This window comes from Arvicola amphibius, chromosome 2, assembly GCF_903992535.2.
Source record: "Arvicola amphibius chromosome 2, mArvAmp1.2, whole genome shotgun sequence".
In the NCBI taxonomy this organism is placed as follows: Eukaryota; Metazoa; Chordata; class Mammalia; order Rodentia; family Cricetidae; genus Arvicola; species Arvicola amphibius.
The window spans coordinates 142,586,422-142,597,395 of NC_052048.2; positions in this window are offsets into that span (position 1 = coordinate 142,586,422).

The window sequence follows — 10,974 nt, forward strand, 5'->3', positions numbered from 1 at the left end:
AGTTATTTTCCCTCCTTCTATCCTTCCCTCCTTCCTGGGACTTCCCTTTCTCTGTTTATTCATTTATTAAGACAGAGTCTTATTGTGTAGCTCAGGCTAGCATTAAGCTCACAGAGAGTGCTGGCCTCCACTTCCCAAGTGCCAATGCTGGCATTAAAGGCATCCACCACTACACCTGACTAATTTGACATTTTCTTTTTTCTTTCTTACAGATAGAGTTAGTTGAATGACTGGTCTCCCCCGGGCCTCCTCTCCTTCTCAGCATTCTTGTGTAACTCCTTCCTGCCTCTCTCTAGCCTTTGGGGCTGTGCCATGCAGGAGACGCTGGCTAGGCCCTGCCTCCTGGCTACTCTTTCTAAGCATCACTTTTTCACGAGTAGAAAGTATCCCAGTTTCATATTATCTAAGCACATAAAACCTCCGTTTTGTGAGCTTCGAGATGGAAGTCCGATTCTTCTCTGGGAATTTTTGAAAGTATGTCCTTTAGTTCACTAACTCCTAACACGGTGAACTCAGAATTAGTGCTCAGCTCCTGAGCAATTTGTACTCTTTATGCCTCCACACACAGAGGAGGCATGGTTAACACCTCATTACAGTAGAGAACTAGATCCCACACGAGACCCATATCTTTGACTGGGCTGTCTGCGGGTTCAGCTCAAATGGCACAGGAGAACAAATAATAGATCCCCTGTGGACATTCCAATGGCCCTTTGTTTAATCCTTAATCTAATTGGCTAGACCTAGAAATATCAGGTGAAGTCAAATGAATTGATGTGACTGATCTTATTGCACCCATTTATTCTCCAGTGTTGAGGCAGGAGTGTCCTCCTAAATCCCCAAGGCCATGCGGTTGCCCTTTAGTCTCTTTCAGCAGTGAGATCATAGTTCCTCACCCTTACCCTCTACCCTACCATATACATTTTATATTCAGTATCTGCATTTAATAAGAAGGCAGCATCCCTGCCACTAAGTCGTGTGTGTGGTCACAGTCAAGTATCTCTTTATTAATTCATATCTGAACCAACACAATGCCCAGTCACTGAGGGAGATAGATGAAGCCCCAGACTCCATACGTGTCAGCCCCTGAGAACCCCACAGTTTTGTCCAATGGTGTGCTCGGAGCTTCCAGCCTCTCAATTATAACGAGTTTCTCCGACTGTGTCTTGTGAACGTGGACAACAAGGAAGCTCTTAAAAGCTGACTATGGTAGCTCAGTCAGCCATCCTGGCACTTGGGAGAAGGAAACAGGAGAACTGGGAGTTCAAGGTCACTGCCCACCACACAGTGAGTTTGAGGTCAGCATGAGCACCATGAGACCCAATCTTAGATGTTATCATAATGAATAAAAGGAAACAAAATGCAAGGATCAAGATTCCTACTTCCCTACTGCTCTGTCACATGACCTTTGGGGTTGTAATGATTAACTTAGCTCTTTGGGGCCCGTGTCAGGTGTTTGATAAGCTGACTGGTCAGGTCCTTTCCAACATGGAGCAGCTTTTAAGAAAATCACCATATATGTTTTACACCTTTATGTCCAATTGCTAAAGAATCTGGACCCAAACCAGAAGAAATGATTTCAGCCTTGAGATAATTCTCAGTCCCATTTGGACTTTGCTGGGTACATTAAATTGAACTCCTGTGAGACTGCACAGCATCTTCCCCAAGACTATTGGTCACGTCTGGGCAGCAGATGTGCAGAAGGGGCATTGAGTAGAGATATCTGGTTAACAGAACATCAGCAAATCAAGAGAGTATCTGGGGCAGTGTCTGGAGCATTGGGGAGAATTCTTACGGATATCGACATGGGTGACAGTCATGTCACGTAGAACACTGTCCTGCCTGTGCTTCCTCACTGGACCTGCAGTGGACAAGCAGCAACATCTCAGACACAGACTCTGCACCATCTGGGTCACAATACAGAAAAGCAGATGTGAGGTGGTACAAAAGCTGTCCACATCAGAGCTCCTGTGGACTTGGAAGCCAGGCACTTGCCTTCCTTGGAGAAGCCTTGACCTCTCGGTGGTTGGTTCCTGCTTCCCGTGCTAGCTGTTCAGAAAGCACCATGTTCTGTCTTATTTTGTCATCCAACAGAATTGCCGAGAGCCAGAGAGTTTGGGTTTTATCTATGGCCTGGGCAATAGAAGCAGGAAAGTTGATGTATATTGGGGTACACACCTCGGGAGGCATCTGGGGGGACAACACTGTGCCAGCTCACCTGCCACACTCCCTACCTGTGTTTCTCTCAGTCCTGCCCCTGCCACTGTGGTCTTTTCTGTTACATAATGATGGAGCAGACCTCAGGTTCCCATCACCCCCTCATCAAACCAAGGGCTGTTCCTGTCTTCCTTCATCTCTGCCTCTTTATTGGCTTTGCTGGCCTTCAGAAAACCACATGGGAGCAAAAGAGTGCATCCATCTCCGCCACTTACTTTCGAACCATAACTTTATATACTTACCCATCACGATCAATAGAAGCACGCAGAGAGTCAGGATGGTGTGTCATTTTAGCTGAAAGGTGTATAGTCATTTCTTGTATATTTCCCTGGGTGTCTTTTCTTAAAGAGCACACCTAAGATCCAGTCTGGTGGTGTTTGGTGTCATCTTCTTCTCTACATGTAGGTAAAACAATCATAGCTACTCAACTATAGTCATAGCTAGTCATTAATATCCACAAGGAGCCAACAAGATGACAGCAGCCAACAAGTTTTCCAAAGGATCCATTGTGACAGTTCTCTGGCATGTTTATCCTTCCTCTGAGTGAGAGAAGATACCATTTAGGAATATAGTTTCCTTTTAAGTATTCTGAGGGTTAATCTTCACTGTCAACTGGGCTGGTTTGGAATCACCTAGGAGACACACCTCCGCGTGAGTCTATGAATTTCTGGAGAAGTTTAACCTTGTAGGGAGACTCATCCTGAACATGGATGCCATCATCCTATAGGCTTGAGTCTCAAGACTCACCCTGAACATAGGTGCCATTATTCTACAGGCTGGGGTCTCGAGACTCAGGAGGAACAAAATGAAAGAGAGAGGAATGTGAGCTGAGTACCAGCATCCGTCTTTCCCTCCTGGCTGTGCGTGCATTTCACTCAGCTGCCTTGACTTTCCTACCATGATGGAGTGTGCTCTCAAGCTGTGAGCCCTGATAAGCTCCTCGTCCTTTAGGCCACTTTTTCCAGGCATCTTCTCGCAGCAACAAGAAAGGGGGCTAATACAGGCATTGTGTGCATGAGAGAAGAGAGAGCCAGGAGGAAAATCTTACTCTTTTCATCAAGCCACCAAATGGGAAGCAGGACACACACCTTGGTCAAATTTATTGCAAGAGCTGTCCATGAGAAATGGCTACTGTTTAAACAAGCTCATGGGAGCTTTAGGGGACAGGAAGACCAGCTTATCTCAGGAGGGTTCCATTGCAAGTCAGAGATGGCAAACTTCTAAAAGTTTTAGGACTGCTGAGGGCCACCAGGGCTGTGGAGTCAGAGCTGTAGGCTGGGTAGGGGGAAAAGATCATCCCACCTGGGATGAGATGTGATGCAGAAGCTGGACATGCCTCTTCCACATCTGCTGTGTTTTATAAATTCATTAGTGTCTACAGTGAGGACTAGCTTCAACTTCCTTCCACAAGCTCTTGGGTTTTTTTTTTTTTTCCTGAGCTCATGACTAAATCTGAGAAACTAAACACACAGATAATTGTTATAAGAAAAAATAATAATGCAGTTTTGAGGGAGCCAAATAACCCAGGCCTTGTCTTAGTTTGGTCCCCCCAAACCAATCCTGAGATAAAGGTGTTGTTGAGCATTATTCCTGGAAGGGGGATCCGGGACACACCAGAAGGTGAAAAGTGAGACAGGGAGGGAAACAAAGCCAACTGTGTTGAGTTACTTACTCTGAGCAGCTGACGCCCAGTTCATGAGCTACAGGGATGCTAGGGGATTCTTCACACAGAGTGGATGGGAGACCTGGGTGTTTCTTCACTGAATTCAGGCTCCTATGTGAGTAGGCTGTGTTTAGGGAACCGTGAATTCCTGCCGTTCGGGCTTAGCCATCCTTGGGCAGTACAGGGAGTTTTCATTAGAAGTAGCCATTTTCTTATTCCTAAGAACACGGTGTGGATCTGAGGCTGGAATCAGACTCTCCGCAGCTCAAAGCCATCTCATAAAGAGCTAGCCTCAGATCCCCTCTGCTGCCATGGAGCACACCCTTGCTGCATGAGTCACTAGAGAAAAGGAAGCCAGAGCTGTAAGGCTTTTTAGCTAAGACATTTGTGGTTGGGGTGAAACTTGACCCCGCTGGCCAGGAGAAACACATGAGAAAGACTTCCTTTTACAAACCGTTACCTGCACACACAGCTGAGCTGCCGTTACAACCAGTGCGAGCCACCTGATGTGAGTTACGGGAACTGAACTTGGGTCCTCCTCTGGATTATGTGCTCTTGAACTGTGAGCCATCTCTCCAGCACCCCGTCCCCCAAAAGTATACATGGTAATACGATCAGGTTCATGCCAGCCTTTAGTCATGACGTATGTTAATAATATATGCACATGTGAAGTTTTATGGCTTTAAAAAAACTAATTCACACATATTACCTTTTCATACCCTTATAGAATTGGCAGCAAGCAAGGCGTTACCCGCAGTTTCCGGGTGGCATAATGAAAGCTCAGGGCAGTGAGGTGACTTATTTATTGCAAGTCATAAAACGAAGCTCAGGTATGGAGAAGGCTGCCGTGCTGCAGCCTGCAGAATGAATTCATGCACAATGTGTTTTAAACACCAGCATCTGAGCTTGCTGGTGGGTGCAGAGCTGTCTTCTCCCATGATCCTACAAGGACAATGCCTTTTAAAGGAAAAGACTGCCAAATGAGTGTGTCTGACCACAGGCTCATTTAAGTTCTCACCCAGCACTGCCCTGTTCTTCCTGAAGGGGAGGAGGACTTCCCTGTAGAGCAGAGTGGCCAAGCTGGACCTTCATTCTCAGCTTTCACTTTTCCTGATGCTTTCCAGGAGACATAGCCTGGAGGGGCAGCTCTTGCACTCCCCCTGGTTGCATCCTTGCATACATAGGGGTTCTCTCAGCCTCTCTGCATCGTGTGACTGTCCTGCTATAATGATGGGCAGTCCATCTGGCCTAAGGTGGATTGATAGCCTTCTTCCCAGGATCCTGAATCAGGAAACTAAAGGGTATAGACACCCATCAGGGTCCTCGAGAGTGGGGTTTCTGAGTTCTGCTGCCTCAACTCTGAAACTGCTCTTCTGAGATCTGCATAGCTTTTGTCTCTGTTAACTCCCTGGTACATCAGAGGTCTTTAATTAAATATTACTTTTTGCTTCAGCTTCCCAGTATCTGTTTCTGTCGCTTGCTACCAAGCAGGTACTCTCACTTTCAGGCTCCACCAGAAGAAGAACTACTAGGGATGGGAGCCAGTCAGGGGAGCTTAGAAAGTGTGGGAGAAAGCTTCTGCACTATGGAGGCCAAAGGACATAACAGTCCCAAGGGGTGCAATGTTGTGACAGCGATGTAAAGTTGTAACAGGAGAGATTCAGGGGGAAGACTTAGGCATAGTAGACACCATTAAAGTATGCAGAGTGCAGTCTGAGGCGGTAGAAGGTTGACTTAGCTATGGTATGTGGGGGACAAGACCGAATGTCATCTTACAGTGGCTTAAGATTGACCGATCGTCCTGTCTCTTGCTGTCCCTTCTGGAAAACTTCTGGACAAGGTGCGCCCACACCTATTAACAGATAACCTTTGGTTCTTGACCCTCCCTCCAGATGGCCTTGGAAACTTCCCCCACCCCATTCGCTCAGGGAAGGAACGAACACTTAAAAAGCAGAAATAGTCATCAGCTCTTGGATTTCCCTAGGGAGCAGCAGTAGCAAACACACAAAACAAACAAACGAAAAATCCCAGTGATGAATAAAGAGGATTCATATTAAAGATTAAGGACCTATTTTGTAGAGCAACAAAAATCTATAGCCACAACCTTGGGTGGTGCTTGGTGACAATCCAGGCGGCTTGTGAAAGTAGCTGACTTTAAAGCCCAACGGAAAGCGGCTGACCTATCAACCCAGGCTGAGCGCTTCATCTCCCAAGGTTTCCAGGAAATGTGTTCCGGGCCTTAAAATTGGGACCTAACTACTGGGGAGCTTTCTCGGAAGCCCAATTTCCCAGGATTCTTTTTCCTGCCTTTTGTCCTCACTAACTCTTCAACTCGGCACCTGGCTTCTACCTGCCACAGCGCTTCACCCTCGCCACCACCACACCACACCCTTGCCAACCCCAGACACACCTTCTGCCCTTCCAGAGCCCCAGGCCTCCAAATGCCACTTGTCTCCTCTGCGGAGGAGCCGCCCTTCTCTACCTTCCTTCAATTCTCAGCCCTCTCTTCTCTACTTAGTCCTGGAGACAGACTTGCAGGTTCCCAGATTATAGACCTCTGAGTGGATTGGTGTTTCTTTTCTATTGGGGAAGGCAAGATCAGGGTGTCGTTCCCGTCTCTTCTGTCTCACTACAGGCCTGTCAGATCCTGTGTCCCTCTACAGTAACACCATCTGCTGGCCCTTCCTCTGCTGCTGCTGCTGCTGCTGGTGTGTGTGTGTGTGTGGTAGTAGGGATGGGGAGTAAGTTTCTCCATGCCCTGACAATAGGCTTTCTTCCTTTATTCCTCAGCCTTGGAACGGAGCTGGCATCCCACGGCTGTTGGCAGTTTTGCTTCTTAATTCCCTCCGCCAGACAGCTTCTTAATGAAGACTCTCTCTAGCTAGGCCTTTCGCAAGTGTCGTCTCTCTTGCTGACCCTGACAGCTACAGATTTCCTACAGAGCTAACTTTTCTCCTTACTCGAGGGGACTCCATGTCAGTGATAACTTCTACTAGATAATGAAATTCAAGTTTCTAGGCAAATTCCTAAGCAGCTCTGCTATTGTAAGGGAGAATATAGTGCAGTAGGGAATTCAATTGCAAGAACTGGTGACCAGAAATAGAAAAATCTGGCTCAACAGTTAGAACTTGATAGACATAGGGGTGGGCTGGCTTTAAAGAAAGGTCTTGTGGTCATATCTGGCTTACCGCCTCAAACCCTTGAACCCAGCTTTATTTAGGATGCTATCACTAGTATTAGTAATCTTTTTTTGCCTGCCTTTCTCATTAGAGGGCAAAAGCAAACAAATTGTCTTCATCTTAGAGTATTGTACCTAGCAATGTAGTTGAAGGTAGGTGTTCAAGACCCCACCCCACAAAGCCTTTAATGTAGAAGAGAAGATGCCATTTCAATCTATGAGAGCTACAGCATCCCAACCTTCCCAACAGCAGAGAACTCTGTGCCCCACTGGGGACTCCATGCCATGATACCTGGGTAAACATCCCCACTCTGCCCCTTACAAGCTCTGGAACTTGACCTAGGGTGTTTTCCCTCTCTGACATACAGTATCTGCAGGTAAACCGAGGATAATGATAACACTACCTAGAGATGTTTTTGCAGATCTTCCACACCTAATTGTCACTTAGATTATGTGCAGTTGTTCCAGGTAAGACACAGGGAGCTCCTGAATAGCTCTTAAGAGAAATAGTTATGGCTGACCTAGTCAACTAAATGCACAAAACTGCTGTAAAAATTATATTATAAAAGCACTAAACAAATACTTAAGGGATTTTTAAAGACACCAGAAAAGTGAGGAGAATGTAGTGATTCTCAACTGGGGACCACCTTGACTCCAGGGGACATTGAACCCCCTCCTCTTTGGTTGTCACCACTGGGGTGTGTGCAGGCATGTGGTTATTGAGAGAAGAGATGCTACCAATGTCCTCCAGTGCCCACCACAGCCCTCCTCAACAAAGCACTACACATCCACAGAGACCCCTGGTTTGAATGTGTAAGTGATACTCACAAACACCTGGGCCAAAGGCACATGAGTTTTGGTGCTACCCTGACTCCCTTTCTGGAAAAATCAGGCTAAGGCTCTTTGCTGTCTGCTGCTCTTGGCCGGGAGCACACTGTCCCTGCCATTGTGACTGCATTTGGGTTCCTAGTCCAGTGATAGGCTGCTTCCTGAAGCTTCCTCGTGGGTAATACATTTTTAAATGTTTACAAAGTAACCAGGAAGGGTAAAAATTAGAGAACAATTGAGAACATAGGCACTCCTATCTATTTGTTCTGGGAACACATGGCCAGCATTAAAGCCACAAAGGACAGGATTGGTGTTCCAGGTATTGGCATTATAGCTAGGAACATTAAGCCTCTACTGGGCTAGCCACAGCATGATGTTTCAAATATTGTGTCTGCCAAGGTCAGACTCTGCCACTCTTCTCTGGTTTGTCCTGTGTCATGGTTCTTGGTGCCCAAAGCTGTGATCTCCATATTCTTTATTTTGATGGTTTAAAATGGCTTTAATATGTATTAATAGCCGCTTCACTAATAACATTACCAGAGGGCATATGTGCATATGTATGCGTGCTTGTGTGTATGTGTGTGTGTGTGGTATGTGTAACTTCTCCTTATTGGTATCAGTTTTCACAGTTCTGACAAGATATCTAGTGTTAGTAAGAGTAAAGTCTGGTCTATCTATCACCTCGGAGTGTGCATCTGTTCACTCAGGTCTCTCTCCGTGCACTGAGTCTGCTACCCAGCCCAGCATACATACGACACATCCTGTCTATGCACAAGCTGCCAAAACGAATGTTAACAGTTCTCAACCTAGGCAGCTGTAATGGAACTATAGCTTGAAACATGTATAGTTTATCATTAGCTATTCCAGTTTTCATGAGATGGCCACATGAGCATGCAGGGATGCAGATGTTCTAGATGGACTAGGAAGGATTAGAAGCAGCCCACATGTCCATCTGTATAGCATGGAACTCTGCAGAGCAGTTAACAGAAGCCTCTGTTGGCATGGGTAGCAGCACAGAAAGATGATGAGAGAGATGTCCTGGAGGGACGGAGGTTCCCTAGGTGTGCACACTAAAGCCAGAGCAGTAGTGACTGCTGGGCTGCTGGGCACATGGGAAGTGGGGGTGGAGTGGGGAGCAGGGGTCCAATGAGAGCATAGCAAGTTCCCTCAGTTCAACTGATGGAGGAAGCTGTCTCTTCGCCATTATGCTTCCTTGACACTGCTATTAATGACCAGCTGACCATAAAGGGATTCGTTTAGGCCCTTGCTGCAGTTTTAGTTCTCTCTCTACTTGTTATGCCACAACTGTACCGTGCTGAATACTTCATCTTTGCAGCATATTGTGAAATTAGGAAGTGGATTCCTCCAGCTGTGTTCTTCCTCAGGATTCCTTGGGATGTTCATGAGCTTCCGAGGTTCCATATAAATTTTAAAGATATTGTTTTATATTGCTTTGGAAAAATGTTACTGGTATTTTGGCTGGGGTTAAGTTAGAATTGTAGATTTCTCTGGCTACTATGGGAATTTTAACAATATAAATAATATTTTTTCCAGAAGATGAACACAGTCATTTTCCTGTGTTTGTGCCATCTATCATTTCAGACGTGTGTGTGCACGTGTGTATATGTGTGTGTGTGTGCAGTTGTACACACATGTATAGGCCAGAGGTTGCTGTCATTTTCTTCACTGCTTCCTCATTTATCTTTGGAGACAGAGTCTCTCATTGATCCCAGAGTTTACAGTTTGGGCTAGAAAGACTGCTCACCAAGCCCAGAATCCTCCTGTCCCTGCTTGTCCAGGACAGAGGTTACAGCTGCTGCCTCCGCACGTAGCTTTTCACATGGGTGCTGGGGATCTAGACTTAGATCCTCATGCTTCAGTGAGCCCTTCACCTACTGAACTGTCTGCTCAGCCCTTCTTTAATTTCTCAAACAATGCTGCATATCTTTCGGATTGCATGTCTCTCATTGTCTTAGTTAGTTTATTCTAGACATTTTTTTCTTTTTGGTGCTATTGCCAAGAGAATTATTTGTTTCGTCTGCTTTTTATGTAGCTTACTGTTAATGGGTATAAATTCACCTGATTTTTGTGTATTATGTCTGTATACTGCACCTGAAGAAATAGCTTTACTTTCAACAATATTGTATGTATTGCTTAAGCATTTTACACTTAAGTTCGTAAGACCCATAAATCACTGTAACTATAAGGGGAAGTGGTAGTTATGGAAGAGGAGGCCCCGTTCTGCATGGGTGCATTAAGGAAGATGCTGGAGAGAAACCAGCATCTGGACTGGGCTAACAGGAGTCTGGAAGGCTGGCATGGAGAGGAGTGTTATTGCACACTGGGCACGAGTGGCTTGGGGACGGGAAATGTGGCATTGAGAGGCAAGACCGCCTCTCAGAAAGTTAATGTTCTTGTCTATCCTGTTGACGATTCTTTTAGCTTTCTCCTGTAAGCAAAAGCCTACAAACGCGAGGGGACATGACAGCTGTTGAGTTCGACCTATCAGCCAACTCTCCCTGAGGCTGCAGAGGACAGATGCGGCCATTGTCCAGCCAACTTAGGACCATCACTCCCATTTTAGCTTTCCTTATATTGCATAGCATGTCGCAATCCTGATGAGTGCGTGTATAAAGGCTTCCAAGTACAAAGCAAGTATGAAATAGAACACTGCAAACATGCTGTGCTGGTTGGTTTCTGTTAACTTGACATAATGTGGGGTCATCTAGGAAGAGGGACCGCAACTGAGAAAATAGAAACTGAATGTCTTTGATTCTGTTGAGAAAACAGCAATAGAGACCAAAGTAGAATACATACCTAGCAGCTATATTTTAGGGAAACATTAGAAGGCTAATACATTTGTGGGAAAGTGCACAAATTTGAAGAGGAAATTGACACACATTTATAAAGCAAACACATATGATGAACAATTGCATTCAAGCTATAACCGTTATCAATACTCCAGTATGGGCTCTTATGACATCCCCCAAAAGTTGCCCTCCGAAAATGTAACTATTTCTTAGCTAGATTTCTAGGTTGCTGGGATAAAACACCATGAGCATAAGCCAACTTGGGGAGGAAAAGGTTTTAT